This window comes from Urocampus carinirostris, chromosome 5 (genome assembly GCF_059441175.1).
Source record: "Urocampus carinirostris isolate Australia breed hairy pipefish chromosome 5, RoL_Ucar_1.0, whole genome shotgun sequence".
NCBI lineage: Eukaryota > Metazoa > Chordata > Actinopteri > Syngnathiformes > Syngnathidae > Urocampus > Urocampus carinirostris.
Genome location: NC_142353.1, coordinates 19,291,377 through 19,311,282, shown reverse-complemented (window position 1 = coordinate 19,311,282; position 19,906 = coordinate 19,291,377). Strand labels below are relative to the sequence as shown.

At 40.2% G+C, this 19,906-nt stretch overlaps 1 protein-coding gene and 1 pseudogene across 3 annotated transcripts in view; both read right to left on the bottom strand.

The window, feature by feature from the left end:
• The window catches only part of grid2 (glutamate receptor, ionotropic, delta 2), a 669,082-nt gene that overhangs the window by 435,317 nt on the left and 213,859 nt on the right, over positions 1–19,906 (bottom strand). The window lies entirely within an intron of this gene.
• Positions 10,135–10,294, bottom strand: LOC148365686 (U2 spliceosomal RNA; annotated as a pseudogene).

Sequence of the window (19,906 nt, the reverse complement as noted above, 5' to 3'; positions counted from 1 at the left end):
AAAAATCATGGCATCCGGGCGCATTGCTGGCTTAGCCAGCAACTAGAAACTTGCTAGGAATTAGGCTAGCTAATAAAGAGGACGGTGGCTTTCTTATCTCATCCTTCTCATGTTCGTTGAAGAGCAAGAGTGTTAGTAAATCAGAAGCTGTATGTGCACTGTTTCTCGGGAAGTTTGTGATTGACAGAATGTATTCTGGACTACTGTTTTTTTGAGATTTTTGTTGATTTATGATGCTTCCATTGTTGTTCGAACAAACACTTTACAATTTGCAATCCGGGTGCTGTCTATCAGTCCGTTTTTTATCATGTGATGTGCCTTGGGCGGTTTTAACATTAATTTTGTCGAGAACATTACGATTAAAACAGGTTTACAATCAGCCAATTGTTGCAATCCAGTGTGTCAGTGACATCCTAAAGTGTCTTGTACTTTTTCTGAGGTGTTAGAGAAGTAAACGGGAACATGCAACTGTAGTCGTCTCCTTACCCTTATTTGCACATCTTTCGTGTTATCAGACGATTTTGTCAATTTAAGCAAACAATTCCCTTATATCAGCAAAATTGACAGCTCTTTGTTTTTTTTTTTTTTTTTCTAGTTGCACAGCATCCTGTTTTATCAGTCACTACGGTTTCCCCATATTTTATACTGGGAGCAGGGCAGCAGACGGGATAAAAATAGATAAAGTATTCAAAACAGCCCAGAAGATTATTGGTTGTGCTTTACCCAGTCCAGAAGACATTGGCGGCTCATGATACCACAGCAGAGCCATCAACATTATAACAGACTATTCCACCACATCCTTGACCTGTGCATTGACATTTGCAAAACAAAGATAAACAGGCTCAGAGACAGCCTCTTCCCCAGGGGTCATCACCACCATAAACACGAGCACACAAATTTGATCTCGCAAATTATTTAGGGGTTCTTTTGATGTTGCTGCTCAGTTTGATGCTTTCATATTCTTTCACTGCACATTTATTACAACTTAAGCTAGTCTCTAAGCACTACATTGTAAATATTGTTCGCTTATTTATTCTGACAGGCTTTTATTTCTTTGAAATCATTATTACCTGTTTACCCTCGAGTGCCATGTCTATTCTTGTTGCATACAATGTTTCACAAAGTTGATATCATGGCAATCATGCAATGCTATGCCATGACGTGCTATGCCATGCTATTCCATTCTTGACATAAGTTTGAACTTCTTGTTTGCACAAACATTCTTACACGTCAGGTCTATGTTATTATTTTATTCTGGTACATTTTACATACAGTATGATTTCAATAGATACCAAACTATTTTTTGTTTTGTTGATCTTTACAGGACATAAAGTGCAGAGGAACAAACATGCAATCAATAAAAACACTTAGAGCGTAGAGTTGATAATTCAGCACTGCAAGATGCATATTGATCTTAATCACTTTTGAATGAACTGCCATGAGCATCTGCCTGTGTTACTCGCCAGTTCAAACTGTCAGTCACTTGAATTATATTAGCAATTACGTTGTGCAATGAATAAGAACTTGTTTGTCACCCTTTTCATGTGAAGACTTATTAACGATTAAGTGCAGACATATACATTACTAACAACACCTAAAAAAATACATACATAAAAAAATATTGCATTGTCGTAGCATTAACCTGATTTATGAACTTTAGAATTGTCTTCTAAATATTTTAGTATATTCAATAAAACCCGGGGGAATCACACTTCTCAGCCTACGGTGTAAGGTCCACCAGGTAGTAGAATCTCAGATTCAAGAGGAGCAGTGAGGTTTTCTTCAAGGCCGTGGAACAGTGGACTAGCTCTACACACTCCTCGAAGGTGCATGGGAGTTTGTTTATCCGATCTACATATGTTTTGTGGACTTGGAGGAGGCATTTGACCGTGTTCCCTGGGGAGCCCTGTGGTGGGTGTTTTGGGAGTTTGTGGTTTTTGTCTTATGCGGGTTCTGCGGTCCCCGTAAGACTAGTGCCAGAGTTTGGTACGTATTGCTGGCAGTAAGTTAGATTTGTTACCAGTGGCAGTTGGACTCCGCCAAGGCAGCCCTTTGTCGCCGAATTTCTATGTGCAGCCTTGGCAGGAAAGGGTTCTGCTTGGAAGCCTTTGCATTGCATCTCTACTTTTTGCAGATGATGCGGTGCTGTTGGCTTCTACAAGCCGTGACCTTCAGCTCTCACTGAAATGGTTTGCAGCCTGGTGTGAAGCGGGCACTATGAAGATCAGCACCTCCAGGTCCAAGACCATGGTTCTCAGCCGTAAAAGGGTGGCATGCTCTTTCTGGGTTGGGGAAGAGATCTTGCCCCAAGTGGAAGAATTCAAGTATCTCAGGGTCTTTTTCACGAGTGACGGTAGGCTGGAAGCGACGACCGGAAGGCGCATCGGTGGAGCGTCTGTGATCGTGTGGAACCTGTACAGGTCTGTTGTGGTGAAGAAGCCGAAAGGCAAAGCTCTCAATTTACCGGTAAATCTATGTTCCCACGCTCCCCTATGGTTGTAAACTGTGGGTCATGACAAAAATACCAAGATCCCAGAGATAAGCGGCTGAAATTAGTTCCCTCTGGGCTCTCCCTTAGAGATGGGTGAGGAGCTCGGTCATACGAGAGGGACTCAATGAAGAGTTGCTGCTCCTTCTGCATTGAGATGAACTAGTTAAGGTGGCTCGGACATCTGATAAGGATACCCCTTAACACCTCCCTGAGGAGGTGATCCGGGCATGTCCCACCGGCAGGAGGCCCAAGGGATGACCCAGGACACCTTAATGTGATACGTCTCTATTCTGGCTTGGGAACGCCACAGGGTTCCATCAGATTAGCTGGATGAAGTGGCTGGGAATAAGAAAGTCTGGGATTCTCTGCTGAGTTTGCTGCCTCGTAACCTAACCCCAGATAAGGAGGAAAAAATGGATGGATGGACAGTAAAACCTGCAACCTGCATCCATTGACAAAATAGTACATTTTCGGCATTAATTGTAGTCAATCAGAGGCCTTTCCAGAACTGTCCTAACCACCATACGATTCAAATTTTGCAATCATAACTTTATAATTAAATGACAGACTCAAGCAAAGTGCTTTCTAAGGGATGTGTCATGCCGTGTCCTCAGCAGCACGTTGCACCATAAATACAGAAAGACCGCAAGAGTCACACAAAAGCATTAAATTGAGCGGTCTTAGAAATTTAATGCATCAAACACCCATTGTACATTTTCCCTTCAGCTCCCTGTTAATAGTTGTGTGATTTGTCCCAAAATGTACTAAAACAATAAAAATATTGGAAAACGTATTCGTAAAGTTGATGGCCACCTCCCCAAAAAGTACCTACATTTCTGTGCGTGTGTTTTACCAGTGTTCAAGGTGATGCAAGCAAAGTGCTTTATTTGACACCGTGCATCCATCCAAGTGGCATTGAAGAAAACGACGACAAATTTCCCATCAACATCGTTTGACAATACAGCGACAAACATTAGCCGTCAACGAGAAGGATTACGTGTCCGTGGCATCCATCAGGAGGTTTCTCTCCAGCCAAAATACAGAACATGATGGGTGGAGGCAATACTCAGGCTATAGGTTCTCCAACATTTAGTTTGTGTTTTTTAATGAATGTATTTATGAAGTGTGCAATGTGAATGTTTAGATTGAAAAATAAAATTGTACATAGTGTTAAAAGGACCCTATAATATTCTAAAACAAGGTGTCTCTTTATTACATAGCACCTGAAAATGTATGCTACAATGCACAAAGAAGAATAGAAACTCACAAGTGACCAAATTGCACGATTTTTTTGTCTTTTTTTTTTAAACCCAGCCTTTCACGAAGATTTGTTTAGGAGTCCCCCTTTGCAGCAAGATTGCAAGCAGTAGTTTCCAGTCCCTCTCGGTGAGCCAAGCATTATCTCAGAAATAAGTTTAGATGTTTTTAAATTTAACATTTTTCTCTCATCATCATGTCTCACATCATCTTTTAATTAGTTTAGTGATAATTAAAATGTTTTTTTTTTCATCGGTGAGTGAATGAAAACATGGGGTTAATGGTGAACCTTGCGATGTCCAAAAAACATGAACTGTATTGTGCATTTGCCTTTTTTGCAACACACAAATAAATATACATTTTAAAAGCCACTAAAATACAAATTAAAGGACAAGGAAATTATGATAGTTGTGAATGCCGTTCTCTTACTATATAACTGAATAAAGATACGTAAAAGTACAACGATCATATCATCTGTTGACTCTTTCCCTATTATAAAAATGATGACTCAGATCTTTAAGGAGTCTGCCAGTCAGATGCTGACAATATTTCCAATGGATATAATTCCTGGAGTTGAAATTTATGTCACTTCTTAATTTCCGTACATCTAGCAGACGGTAACCCAAATAAATTCCGGTACCCACAATCAACCCTGTCTAATGTCATGGCTAATTGGTTGCCTAATTTACAGTGAGAACGAAAAGTGAGCGGAAAGACAAATTGCTAGAAAGAGAAAGACCTTTTTCGAGAGATAAAATACTGTAGGGATAGAAATGTATTCAATTGGATCATCAAACCATGACACTCTCAGGACACCCGGCGAGTGTTGAACCAATCAAAGGCACGCTAGCCAAAGGCGACATCTTACGTCAGGCTGGGTTGAAATTAGGTTATTGTTAGCCAATTAATGCCAGGGAATCGTGGCTGAGCCAGACTTCTCCCGCTATCACATTCTGTATGCGGTGTTCACAATGTCCCCTTCTTCTCTCTTGTATTCCCTCTTGTTGGGGAGATGAGGAAAATGATGAAAGGACTGAGGAAATGGTGCCAATGCTTCTCTGCTCTAAGATGAAAGGAGAACAGGAAAGTGGATCAATGATGGCCGTGAGAGAGGTGCGACAGGGGTCAGTTGTAAACCATAATTCTGAAAAGCTGTAAGGGTAGTTCTCTTTGGAGAAAATGCCAAGGGATCTTAATCTCATTGAGTCGTTGGGATTTTGTCTACAAAAGCACACTCTTTATCAAAGGACAGTGCTTTGAGGGAGAGGAAAGAACTATCAAATCCGTATACACACATCTGAAAAAATAAACCATGATGTGCTCTCAGAGATATTGGTTTAGAGTTATGTGATTGGATCTAGCTCACTCACAGTTTGAAGCCCCATGCACCAAGGTAGTGGCTATAATTGCTAATGTGACTAGACATCATATCTGGGACACAGACGCAATCGAACACAAGTGGCCAAAACCTGTTCCTAGGGGGAAGCAGACCCCAATATGTTGTTGGTTTATCTTCTCAAACACAAGTGATAAAAATGAGCTTGATAACTGTCTTGTTTTTTCAATCACATGTTTGGAGCACAATTATGACACAACATTAAGGTCTGTGGCCATTGAGGTTGTCCATCCCTGACATCCACCCTAATTCATTAAGACCTAAATAGTATTTTTCATGAGAAACCTCCGAAGAAGACTCGTGGGAGACCCTTGATACGTCTACATCCATTTTTTTTTGGCGTCCTCCGAAGGGATGTCTCAAGGGCTTTGTCTGAATCTATACCTACAGTTTAGGCAGGATAACTGGGTATACTGCAGTTCTTGGGCATTATCAAGACGCCTGTGAGCAAGTTACAGAAACTTTTGTGGGTTTGATTTTTCACCAGAAGGCGGTACAGCCAATCATATTTGACCTAAAAGAGATGTGTTGTTGTAACGCAACCGCAAGCAGACGGCTCCCGCGCCCTACCTTGGGGTGCGCCTTGTGTACGTGTTAAATACAGAAATAGAACCAGCTACGAAGACTGCGCCCTTTCACGTGGTATGTCAAATTTATGTAAACCTGTTTTTGCTCCATGTGCTTTCTTACAGCTCTGCATCTAGATGTTCCTTGGTTTCATGTCAATTGGATACAGATTACTTGTAATCCTCATAACAAGCTAGCAATAATGGAAGTTTGTGATGAAGAGGGGACTGTCGCTCCCCCTCTGTGGAAAGCAGACGGCAGCATGAGCTAGGATGATGCCAAGTGTATGCCACATCTGCTCGCTGAAGACAAGAACTGTCGGCCTTGCCAGCTGACAATTGTTTGGATCCCGACAGACAGAGCCCACCAACACCAATCTGGTGCCTTTCACAAAAATTGGGAGCTGAATCAAACATGCAAGAAGGTGGAGGTGGATGCCAATTCTGACCTGCAGGATTCGCACAGCCTGTTGCATCAGTGTACGCTTCACTTGAGCGACTGTTTGTGCTTGCATAGCAGCTGAACGTTGTGGAATTTCAGTCACTCTTGAATGTGTCAAACACATTTATTTTGCTCCAATATGTGAGTTGGCTCATCCTTTTCCCACCTCCACTCCTCTGCCAACAGGGTCAGTCTTCTCCTTACTTGGCCACCATTACAGTATTTTTTAAACACAACATTGGTTCTTTTTTTCCCACTGTGTTACCACCACATTTAGACTATGGTCTATATAACAATATGTCTGACAGCAATGTGTAGAAGAAATCACACCCTTATAAACTCATCTTAGTTTTCGGTTGCTATGTCCTTCTTCATGAAAATGTTTTTAGAGATTGTGGAGATTGTTGTCAAGTGATTATGTAATAGTCACTCTCAGGTCTCATAATGTATTTGAAGTCTAAGTTTATTTTCTACACAAGCCTTTACAGTGTCATTTTGTGACCGTGATAGTTTTTCTGGATACCACTTTTGTCTGGATTTTAGTATGCTGTTGTGCAGTTTCCCTATGGACTCGAGGTTTCTGGTGCAAACCTTTCTCTCGTATGTTCAGTATATTTTGCACCGCTAACTAAATTTAATTTCCTCTGTTAAGTCATTTTCCCCTCACCAACCATGAAAGCAGCGTTCTTGTGTCACTTTGTCACGACTATTTAGGCAATAGTTATGGTCAGAATTCAGGTACCAAAGGTAATGGGAATAAATTGTGTGCATGCATGAGCTGAAATACTCATATTCCCAAAATGTGAAAATTTATTTTCAACAACACACAATCACCATTATAGGGGATGTACAGAAAATGTCACAATATGATACTTGTCTAATATTAACCCCATGATGTTTAATGATTCAGCTTGTTATTGAAAACAGTACTTGAGTCCTTGCACTAATCTATGACGTCCTTGTCCAAGATAACTGTTGTAGTTTTTTTTTTTTCCAGACGTGACTGCATTACTGTTTTTCTGGTGCTTTTGTATATGGTAATTGAAAAATGTATTCTTAGATGGTTTGTATTGCCTTTGTGTTCTATGTTTAGCGTGACTGTACTTTCAGATTGTGAGTAGTAAGTCCATGATTTTTCATAAATTCATAAAAATCTATGCAAGACGGTTTGCTGCTTAGGGCCCGGTCACACAGACATTTGCGGCTGAATGACGGCCAGAAATTTCTGCCCTAGAGGCGGACGCAAATGGACGTATTGAGCTCGCCGTTGAATCGTTATGAAGCAGTGCTTGACTCGAGTTCGGGAATTGGCGAGCGGGTAGCAACGTGATTTACTTTTGCCCTGGTTTATTCTTCAGAGCGCGGGTACAATTACTTTAACGAGCGTAGAGAGGCTCGAACGCGACCAGAATTATCCAGTCGTGTAGCAGATGCCGCTTGGTCGTTAATTGACGTTTAGAGCCCGCAATATACACGAGATAGAGCAGTGCTTTACTCGCGGTCGCAAATTTTCACGTGGTTGGGCGCGTTCAAAACTTTTGAGCAGCTCAAAAGTTTGAGCACGTGTTTAAAACGCGTGCCGCACACGTGGTCAACACGAGTTAATGACGCAGAAATGACGTGCTATGGTCGCGGCCAGGGCGCAGTTACACTTGGGTAGGACGGGGAATTTCAGCGGGTAATCGTGGGTGGAGCATGGTAATAGCATGTTCTGTGCCTGTATCGCGGTGTTATTACGTGAAATTAGCGTGTTACGCGTGTGACAGTCAAACGCCTTTCTCTGCGTATAAACAGCGCAAATGCCGAGCGTGCTCGTGACGTCAAAGGGGTGAACATCCCCGTCAGCGTAGTTTCTCTTCATTTCGAATAAATTATTTGGTGCATCTGTTATGGTTGCTGTAAGGCTGTGAAGCTAGGACCTTAACTTTGCTTTTTGGCTGAGATTAAGAATCCCAGCTATTATGCCTTAATACACATTTGGATTCTGATAGATATTAAGTAATGAGGTAAACCTCACTAAACCCTTCAGCCCCACCCCCTCTCCATCCTCATAACAACTTGGTCTTAATCCATTTTAATATCTTGACATTTCTTAACTCGATAGTAAAATAAGAATGATGCTGTAGCTTGTAAACATTTTCCTCACGAGACTGCGATTTGTACCATCATGTTCTTCTACAGCCCGGTTCCAAAATTAGCGTTCCCCCGCTACTTCAACCATGTTTACATTATCCTATCTCACAATGAAGTAAGGAATGCAATGACGAATATACAATCAATACCTCTTCATTATTCATTTGTTGGAAATGTAGTACAGATTAAACCGTTCCGTCATTGTTATTATTGTGAACGTAAATTGACGGTAGATCCCCACCCCCCTCGCGTGAACGCGCATTCTCCTGCGCTCCCAACGAATGCGAACGTATTCTATATAAAACACTTATTAAAACTATAAAGCGAGCTAATTATAATAATTGGGAGATCCTAGTCTATGTAACGCGTTTATTTAAACCAAAAATTGCGATCTTATTTTACAAAATGCGTTTGTTAACATGGAAGGAAAAGTCACGTGAGGGTGTAGGGCGGTTTGGTTGGTTGTTGTTGGTCTAAACACGGAAAGGACCCGCAAATGACGCGATGAGAGGAAGGGGAACAGTCGCCGGCGTCTTTTTTCCGGCCACACCACAGGTCAAAAGCGGGTTGGCCATTTTTGCGCATTTTCCATTGCGGGTAAACACGGGCGAAAAAAAATCCCAAAATTTTAGCCGTCATTCAGCCGCAAATGTCTGTGTGACCGGGCCCTTACAAGCATTTTGAACTCTCAACAGCTGCTTGATAATGATGATATTGTGTAAATTTGTATATCAATATTGCTTTGTCTTGCAACCTCATTTCCACTTGTGAAGTAAGTCCCTGTTGTTTGGTTTAATCCTATGGTCACACAACCGTTTGCGGCTGAATCACGGCTAAAATTTTGCGTTTTTTTTTTGCCCGTGGTTGCCCGGGATGGAAAATGCGCAAAATTGGCCAACACGCTGTTCATCGGTGGTATGCCCGCAAAACAGACGCCGGCGACTGTTTCGCTTCCTCATCGCGTCATTTTCTCGTGTGGACCACAGGTATAAAAGCTCCCGAGCCGGTGTTGTGCCCAAATCCGACTCCTACGCAACACCCACACCGCCCCACCCCCTCGCGTGACTTTTTCATCCACGTTAACAAACGCATTTTGTAGAATACGATCGCACTTTAATGTTTAAATAAACGCGTTATATAGACTAGGATCTCCCAATTGTTATAATTAGCTCGCTTTATAGTTTGAATAAGCGTTTTATATAGAATACGATCGCTTTCGTTGGAAGCGCAGCAGAATGCGCGTTCACGCGAGGGGGGGAGGATTTATCGTTCGATTACGTTCACAACAAAAACAAAGACGGAATGGTTTGAGATGTATTACATTTCCAACAAATGCAAGACGAAGTGGTTTAGGTTATATGATCGCCATTACATTCCCTAAAGGTGAGATAAAACGAGGTAAACGTGATTGAAGTAGCGAGGGGATGCAAATCTCGGCACCCGGCTTTAGACATAACCGCACAAGACACAATCCCGTGAAGATCAAGATTTCAAGCTGTGGCATCATTTTTATTTTATTATCTTGAAAAGAAATGTCAAGAAATAAATATGGATTAAGACTAGGTCACTACGCTGACGGGGGGGGTTAAGGGTTATTGATCTATCTTCTTTATTCATTATCCATTTTCGATCAGTTCATAATACGCTACAAAGCTTAGGAACTGGGATTCTTACTCTCAGCCAAAGGGGTTTGGGGTTTTTAAGGGTTATTGTTCTATCTTCGTTATTCATTATCCATTATCCGTTATCGGTCAGTACTTAATACGCTACAAAGCCTAGGAGCCGGGACACTTACTCTCAGCCAAAAGGCCAAGCTAAGGTCCTAGTCCTAAAGCCTTGCTGCGATCATTGCGAATGCACCGTTCCCGGAGGATGCAATACCGGGCCGATGCTGGAGTGGACAGAGCAAGCTCTTATTCCATCTCCGGATTGCAAAAATCAAAGATCATGGCAAGAGGTAATGTTATCGGTCAGTTCTGTTCAAGTCTAGAACCAAAAGGCCAAGCTAAGGTCCTAGCATTAAAGCCTTGCTGCGACCATTGCGAATGCACCGAAAGATTTATTCGAAATGAAGAGAAACTACGCTGACGGGGATCCATGTTCACCCCCTTGACGTCACGCGCACAACTGACGTGTGCTCGGCATTCGCGCTGTTTATACGCAGAGAAAGGCGTTTTACTGTCACACGCGTAACACGCTAATTTCACGTAATAACACCGCAATACAGGCGCAGAACATGCTATTACCATGCTCCACCCACGATTACCCGCTGAAATTTCCCGTCCTACCCATGTGTAAGCACGCCCTGGCCGCGGCCAGAGCACGTCGTTCCGCGTCATTTCCGCGTCATTTCCTCGTGTTGACCACGTGTGCGGCACGCGGTTTAACACGTGCTCAAACTTTTGAGCAGCTCAAAAGTTTTGAGCGCGGCCAACCACGTGAAAATTTCCGACCGCGAGTAAAGCACTGCTCTATCTCGTCTATATGGCGGTCTCAAAACGTCCAAAAGCGCCCAACAGCATCTGCTTCACGGTCATAAATGTCTGGCCGTGGTACAGCCTCAATAAGCTCGTGAAAGGCTGTGTACCCGCGCTCTGAAGAATTGAGCAGCGTCAAACAGTTTCGCGCTGCCACCCGCGCCGACTGCGTGTTAAGCACCGCTGTATCTCGTCTGAATGGCGATCTCTATGCGTCCAATAGCGTCCGCCTCAAAGGCAGAAATTTCTGGCCGTGATTCAGCCGCAAACGTCTGTGTGACCGGCCCCTATGTTTTCAATGTCTCTGCAGCTAATATGCATGTTATTTTGAAAATCAGAAGTTACTCTCTCAGTTCACAGGGGTCCAACAATGGTAGCAAGCAGTTTTCTGCCATCTCTGAGAGACCGTAAATCTTTTTATTTTGAAATTGAAATGCTATTGTATTCTAATCACTCCTGGTTAAGAACTTCATAGTGTGTTTTGTGTCTTTGTACTCATTTTCAGCTATCAATATGAATTTTAGCTGTAGCAAAAGTGAAGTGTTTCTTTCAGTAGAGTAGAGTCAGCCTCTGTTATCACCTTTGTAATATTCGAATTACATCTGAACCTGAGGCAACCCCAGATGGTGTCCTGGAGTCATACACATTGTTTTTGGATGCATACTTATCGTTACATATATAGATAGATGTTGTTTTGAAATGTAACTTTGCATTACATTATGCTATTATTGATGTTACTAAATGAACTTAACAAAGTACCTCGTCTTCATCCTCACATCCGAAGTTTGTTTCCTTGCTGTGTTGTGATACATGCCTACTCATTCTTGTATATTGCACAACAGAAATTCAGACGTGAACAATATATGCATGTACATATCCAACTGTACCTTTGTTGCCATGAAGACAGATATTAAAGTAAAACTGCCTCAGAGCAATCAGAAAATTAGTGAGGCTAGCTTAGCATGTGAGACGACATTATTTTGTACAAGTTGTTGCTGTCTACAAAAAAAAAAAAAAGATTCCTTGAATAACACAGATAAAATAAGTAACGATACTTGTAAGATCAATAGTACGGACGCTACACAACTTACGAACGAGATTCCAGACAATCGTTTTTAGTTAAATTTGTTTGCAAGTTGCTTCAGTGCTATATGTTTCAGGTTTAGTATTTTTAAGGCTTGTTTAAGTAACCTGTATTGTTTGATACTAAACAATAAACACATATCATAAATATGGTCAATAAACATAAATACAGTTAAGTGTAACTTACTTTTGGAAAATGTGCTACCAGAAGTCCTCTTTCCGTTGTGAAAAGTGGCAGAAAAAAAGCTTTCCGGCCGTTTACTTAACCACATCAACCTTTCTTATATCACTTTCATTTAAAAAGAAACGGCTTGCCTCTTCTTTACCCTTTACACCAACCATATTAAATGGATGCACAAGATATTAAACAATAAAAATGTCAAAGTTCTGAGCGCTGGAGATTCAGTACACCTAGCACGGTATGTTTACATACGAACTAGAAAGAGGAAGCAGATTTTTCTTTACTTCCGGCTGGATGTGCAATGTCCGGATACTTTTTGACATCCCGAAAATAAAAGTTTGTATCTACCGTTTTATGTAAGTCGAATGGTCGTAAGTAGGGGAGCGTGTGTAAGAACAGTAACAAGAACTAGAGCATTTCATATGCATGAGGCAAATCATGATATTGGTCGAACAGAGTTTACTAAAAGGTATACATAAATTAGAAATCCCGTCATGAAGAGGGTAACTCAAACAGGCTCATAGGGTTATTAGAACCCCTACGAAGAGCACATTTGGGTTTTTTGAATGTTTACAGCATGTTCAATTGAATTTTTCTCAACTTATATTTCTTGTCTATTGATTCTTAATTTTATATTTGACATCACTGCGAGTTCCGATGTCATAAAAAATAATTAAGTGACAGCATTGGTTGAATCCAATTGGCTCACTTTAGATAGTCCCTACACAGACAGCGACTGGCGAAAAAACACATCTGAATATTGTTGTTATGGGTGACGGTCTAATGACATTTAGAATAGCGCACTGAAAAGGTTGAGAGGAAGCAATCACAGATGCTTGATGAAAATAAACACACAGCTGTCGGCCTTCTTAAATAACAATTATATTAAAAAAAACAACATTGTCCTCACAAACAAGCCGCGGGAGTAGAGAGCCCACGCGTTTGTATTAAACCGCTTGAATGTACTTCTCTATCTGCTCGTCAAATGTCGCGGATAAAGGGAAGAGGCGTGCGTGATAGAAAAAAGAAGTGAAAAATTGGGTGCATGAGCAGTCAGACTATAAAAGTTTAATTTAGATGGAGCCACAAAGCAAGCACACTCCCATGCACGCTTATTTTTCACTTTCTCTTTTGTACAGACAATGACTTACACTAGACACATTGCACAAGGTGATGTTGAGGTTATATTTATGTGTATTTTCTATGGACAACAATTCTATGTGCTATTTATTTGTAAATCTAACATCATCAGAAATTAACATCTCCCTATGTCACTGCTAAATAAACAGTAAGTAGTAAATTTGCTTAAAAAAGCAATATTTTTTCAAGATATCGAGTTTGAAAGCAGTTCTATGTTGTTCGACTTTTAGTAACGTTTATAGACAGTCAGTTTTCCCCATGAAATCCTCAAAATTCTCCTTTCCCACTTTCACTCGGTTACTCACATTTGCAATGAGATTGAAGTGTTGAGTCGTGACGGACAAATGTGATGAATGAGATGGTGAACCGCTCAATGAGTATTGAAGGCTTGAGATTAGTTTTGTATTGGCGCTGACAGCCTTAGATCAGCTCAGGTGTATTTTAGCTCGACATATCGTCATCTTATTACTATCTAGTTGAAATGAAACTATCACAAAGGTGTGCTTTGCAGTTGGTTGTAAGTCACTACAATGGTTTGGAGTAGCTAATTGTGTCGGCATATCTTGATGTCTTGATATGCCACAGCTATTGTAAATCTTGTACATTTCACGACATCTTGCTTCTGTATGAGAAGAAAACGGCATCTTTGTATGTGCGAAAGCAGTATTCATAAGTATAATGTTTATATTATTCAAAGAAACATATGTTGATCCGTCCACATAGGTGCTTGTGACTTTCAGAGTTAACAAAATTTTGCTCTATCAATTGATGAAATATATATATATAGATAGATAGATAGATAGATAGATAGATAGATAGATAGATAGATAGATAGATAGATAGATAGATAGATAGATAGATAGATAGATAGATAGATAGATAGATAGATAGATAGATAGATAGATAGATAGATAGATAGATAGATAGATAGATAGATAGATAAACTAAGACTAAATAGCATTTTAGTCTCAGTTTAGTATCAACCACATATTATGGTATACTACACTTCAATAACTAAATATGGAATCTGTATGCCAAACCTTTTTCAATAGCATCCATGTAGATCCATGTGGGCACCACTGGGCTGGGCTAAACCTTGAAGAAAAATTCTGTATTGTGAGGCCAATGCATTAAAGTTTACACAATATTTTGCCATTGCACTATTTGAAATTGTACAATTTGTCAGATCCAATGTTGCAATGAATCCAAAGATGCATATGTCATACTACACAGTTACGTTGAGGCAAAGGATACTCTCATTTGTTGCTCTGTAAAACTTGAGGAACAGCCGAGGAGAGATATCAGCCTTTTTAAGGTTCTTGAGGAAGAAGATTCTTTGCTTAGCCTTCTTCATCAGGCCTCAAGTGTTGGTAGACCAGGAGAAGTCTGATGTGATAATTTATATACATTTGATTTATTAGATCCTGGACTGAAGTCCCTATTTAAATTTGAAACCTTTATAAATTTGCAAATACTGTACACTGAGGCTGCAAAGAAAATTGCATTGGCATTTTATGTTATCGACAATAAAGGCAATCTTGAATCTCTTAAATCTTAAATGTAAATGTAACCAGTGAAGCGGTGTTCAGCATTCGAGTTTATATAATCCCTTTCATAAATATGTGAAGGATTTTATGTTGTGATAAAATTGTGATAACAGTGTACCAAGAGTGACTGTGTCAATCAGAAGAATTTGTATACCAAATATTTAGAAGGATAACACACAACCAGACGATTCAATGTTATGAAGTGTTTATTTCAGCAAAGTAGGAAACATTTAATATAGTCAGATAACTGAGATGTCAGCCTCTGTTATCACCTTTGTGTGCATTTTCTGATGCAGTGTAGCAGAAATAAAGGAACTTGATACTAGAAAGGCATCTAATGCTTGCAAGTAATTCATCCGTTTAACAGATGGACAGTGGGTTTACAGGAGCCCACAGTAGTGTCTCTCAGTGACAACAATAATGAATTGATGGGAAATAAATATCAACAGTAAACAGCCCATAGTTTTTGTCGTCTGGGCAAGGTCCTTCTGCAACGTTGTCGCCATGGAAACATTGGCAGCACTCAGAGATTGGAATATTAACTGATTGTCCTTGGTTGGCTTTTGCAAATGCCATGAAAGATAGAGAGAGGAGTTGAGAAAGGTTATGAGAGGCCCAAGTGGCTGGTTATCATCAATAGGAACCAAATCTATTTGTGTGGTTGGTGTTTGCTTACAACACTGCATGCCAATGCAAACATTAAATGACGAAAATGTTGGCATCGACTTTGAGAGATGTGCGTGTGCGTGATTAAGCGTTCATAGCAAAGACTCACAAAATTATGCTTGCACCAAGAGGGTTTTTCAAAATCTCTGCAAATGTGACACCATTGACACAATCATTCAAAAATGTGCTCAATTTCCAATGCACACCTCTTTGTTTAGGTCATCACTTGTAATAAAAGGGGGCTGACCCAAGGTCAAAGTTATCAGTGCGAACGATGGCAGCAAAGTGAGAAGGAGTAATAAAGAACTTTGTGCACAGTAACGGGAACACTGAATTAAACTCTTAATCTGATATAATGAGGATCCCATCGGCAGCGTTTTGACATGATTATGTGTCCAAGTGTCTATTATCTACCTTGATTGTCTTCATAACAGTCGCAGAGTTTATATCAGCTTTATTCAGGCAAAAGGTTGGGTTATCTACGATCAGCCAATCATAGCCATGCACACAGGCAACCGTGTGAAATGAAGTTTTTCACACACTGCACCCTAATAAATTTGTTACTATTGGACGAGTGCAAAGTAGATATCAATTCCCAATTTTGACTCACTGATGCTCGTTGTTTTGACAATTGCACTATTGTCGCTATCGGCCAATCATGTTATGATTTTCATACCCATGAGGGCGCATCTGTTTTATCGCCTTGTTTTGAGTGTCGACTAAAGTTTGAGCCATAACTGCAAGCGCGTGAAAATGCAAAGTGAAGGTGTCAGCACATTACCTCGATTTAAAACAGTTTAGAAAGAAAAATCTTGGTGAAAACCAACCCTAAATAGGGAAACCCTAAATATGCAGGATTATCAAAATGTATGATTAAAAAAGAAATGCCATAGAAGGATAGTTAAACGAGCACATTTGATGATATGAATAGAATAGAATTTACCTTTATTGTCATTCTTTGTAACCATGCACACAGAACGAAATGTTGATACACCTGGCCCGTACAGTTAAACTGTAGCAAACAGCACAGGTAGACACCCCCAGGGAAATGCTCCACTTAATCTTCTTCTGGACGGTCAATGAAACGTACTCCACAGTAGAGAAAAAAGGAAACAATAAATTGACCACCAGAGATGGGTAGATCAGCCAAAAATTGTACTCAAGTAAGAGTACTGTTACTTCAGAAGAATATTACTCAAGTAGAAGTAAAGTAGTCATCCAAATACTTCTATCTATCTACCCTGGTTATATCCCTCGAAAGGGGTGACCGACAGCAAGACAAACACATACAAAAACAAAGAAAATTAAAAAAGGGAAAACGTAGCAAAAACACACACAAAAATGTTTGGATCATGGCCAACCCAAATGCCCAAACACCTCGGCACCTAAGTTGGTCATGCTTTTGTCCCTCCAGATGAAACGGTACACAAGAAAGTTAACATTATTATGCGATCTCCCTTACAGGTGCCCAATATTAAAAACAGGATAAACTCTTTGTTTTCTTCCCGGCCCTTTTGCCACATATTTTAACCCAACTAAGCCCCTGACTCAAAACGTTTGCATATCCCTGATATACTGTACTGACAAAAGGAGTTTTGGAAAACGACACATATCGGAACAAGAGATCTGAAAAAAGAAGGGACGGTCCCCACGCAAACTTCACTTCAGTATGTATAATTTTATCATCCCTACATACGCATTAAAATAAAAGCAAACATTTTAAACGCTTTGTGTTAATGTTATCTCAATCGTGTATTAGCAGTTGTCGGTTTTCTGGCGTACCAAGATTGCATAGTTCCATGGCAGCCTGTGTATGAATTTTAACACCAAAATATATGCAAATATGTCTTCAAAATAAAAGGATGTCAGATATTTGAGTCTTCAATTAGTCAAACGAGTCCACAAATGAACGATGACAAATATTTTTCATTTCCTGTTTTAAAAAAGATCCACTAAATGCTCACGCAGATTTTAATGAAGGAGAAGTCTATTACATCCATTCAGTTTGCGTACGATCAGACTGTGCTTGTTTATCTTTGGCTAATTCTACTCGCTCTGAGGCTCGGCAGACAGATGATTAGGATTAAGGCCAATCCGAGCAGATGCCAATCGGCCATAGTGTGAGCCGAGTGTGGGAACAAGGAAATGAGCTCTTGACACATAATGGCCTTCACGTTGCCAAGATTAAAAAGTGGCGTCGCAAATTTTACAATTTGAAAGAGTTCCCAGACATCTAAGCTTCATCTGTCTTTTCTGTGTCAACATTTTTGATGTTGAAATTAAAGCCTTTCCGGTTCTTTCACACGAGGGGAAGTTTTAACTAAATTAAGTTTGAACTTTTGACTCAAAATGTAAAGCCACTTCAGAGCCTCAATGCAAAGGTTAAATGCTTAATTCGGTTTAACTCAAAAGACAAAACAGTTTAAAACTCTAACCTTTAACTTGGATTTGATTCCACATGTATTGTTTTTTCTTATCAGATATAAATGTCACATACTGTACTCCATATTACAATGTAAAAAAAAAGTTGACAAGAAAAAAAGATGAAGTCAACGAGACTTGTCCCATGAATAACTTTGTTTATCAATATTTCAATTCATTATCATAAGATACCATATTAGTTCCTTATGTCAACAGCGCACTCGTACGTCAATTATGTTAATAAATTCAATTGGGCACCATGGCAACTGTGACATTATTACTATCTTGTTAAAATATTTTTTTAGGTTAATATTTGGAAGGAGGGTCAAATAGTCATTCAACACAGTCAACTGATAAAAATATAATTTTACTAGAAAATTACCCAGCACTGGTGAGCTTTTTACGAAACAGCTCCGTGGGCACTTCAGCTGTCCTTAGGGGGCACCTTGTCATAGACCCATGCCTTAGAGACTGGCCTACGTGGAAATAATATTGCAAGGAAATATAGTGCGCCATAACAACAGTGCAATGAAAAGTCATGCAATCATATTTATCAAGCAACAAAAAAATCATAAAAAAATAAGTCGCAAGACATATTTATTTTCACAGTCTAGCAAGCTTTTACAGGGTTTGTGACAGCCCGGTGGAATAACTTGTTTCAGAGCTTTCTAGCCCTTAAGCGCCTATCAGAGGGCAACTGGTCAAAGGGGCAGTTGATGATTACTCTGCTGCGATATCGCAAGCCGACAAGGTCCTCCAGACTGGGCAAAGTGCATCGAATTATTTTCTGGGATGTGTGAATTTAACCCTTTATTTAACAATTTAGCATCAAATATTTGTGATTATTTTCATGCAATCAATCTTTTATTTTTACATTTAATGTTACCAGGCTTGAGGCTCAGTTAGGTACAGACTGAGATGCTGGTTATGCCGGTAACAGTGATGGCGGGTACAGCATGACTTGTCCTGCTTGCTAAAGGCGCACTGGAGAGCAGAGTACACCAATCAGGAGACATTGCGCACCTCCGAGCTACATCGTATCCGCTGACTAATGCTGCATCCCTCACCAAGGCGGTGAAAGCCACTGGCTTGCTGTGGCAATTAGGAGGAAGGGCGTCTGTGATGGAAACGCTTGAGGAATGACCGACCTCGTGGGCAGCTGAGCAATTTTTGTGAGAATCTGAGATGCAAATACAGTCATGGAACATGCAGCAGACACATTGAAAAATGTACCTCTTGCACTAGAATATGTAACGATGTGGTAGAGAGTGAAAACAAACATAAGGTACGCTAGTTTTTAAAAGGTTTGTTTTTACTAGTTGTCTAAGATGGAGACAAAAATTTAAAAATACACTGCCTATAAACAGCTGACAAAAATATACTTCGACAAAAGGCTGTCGTGTCAAAAGTCAAGTTTGAATCTGAAACGCTATTTTTTAATTTAAAAAGCCTGGACTTATTTCCCCAAGGTTTCAACTCTGCGACCTTTGCACAGTGCGGCCAATGTATGCATTTTTTCTAACGTCCCTCAATGGCGCCAGAGCAATAAAGGTGACACAGGTGGAATATATGTGTCGAGGACGACCCAAGTTTAATGCAACTTCGCGCTTTGTACATGAATCAAATTTGCATGAAAACACCCTCATCGTGGAAAGCGTGTCAATCAAAAGGGGTGGGTTAACCACCATATTGGGAATACTATTTCGAGTCCTGTTTATTTGTAAATAGAAATAATGTGGCGAAACAAACAGATTACAAGGAGCAACGTCCAAAGAAGCATACATGTTTAAAGTGGATTCCTATTAATCTATCAGCATTGTTGCGTGTTTTGGAGTACCGTAAATTCTGGACTATAGAGCGCACCTGATTATAAGCCGCACCCATCACATTTTAAGGGGACAACCGATATTGTCCATACACAAGTCGCACCTGTATATAAGCCACATGCACCCACACCAAACAAGCACGAGATTAATCCAAGACAAACTTCATGTCCCGCGATTGAAACTAAATATCCTTCATTGAAGCACACAGTCCAAAAATCACAGCCGCCAAAATGAATGCAAAATGATATAGGTACTTAAAATTTGTTGCAGACCTGCAGAT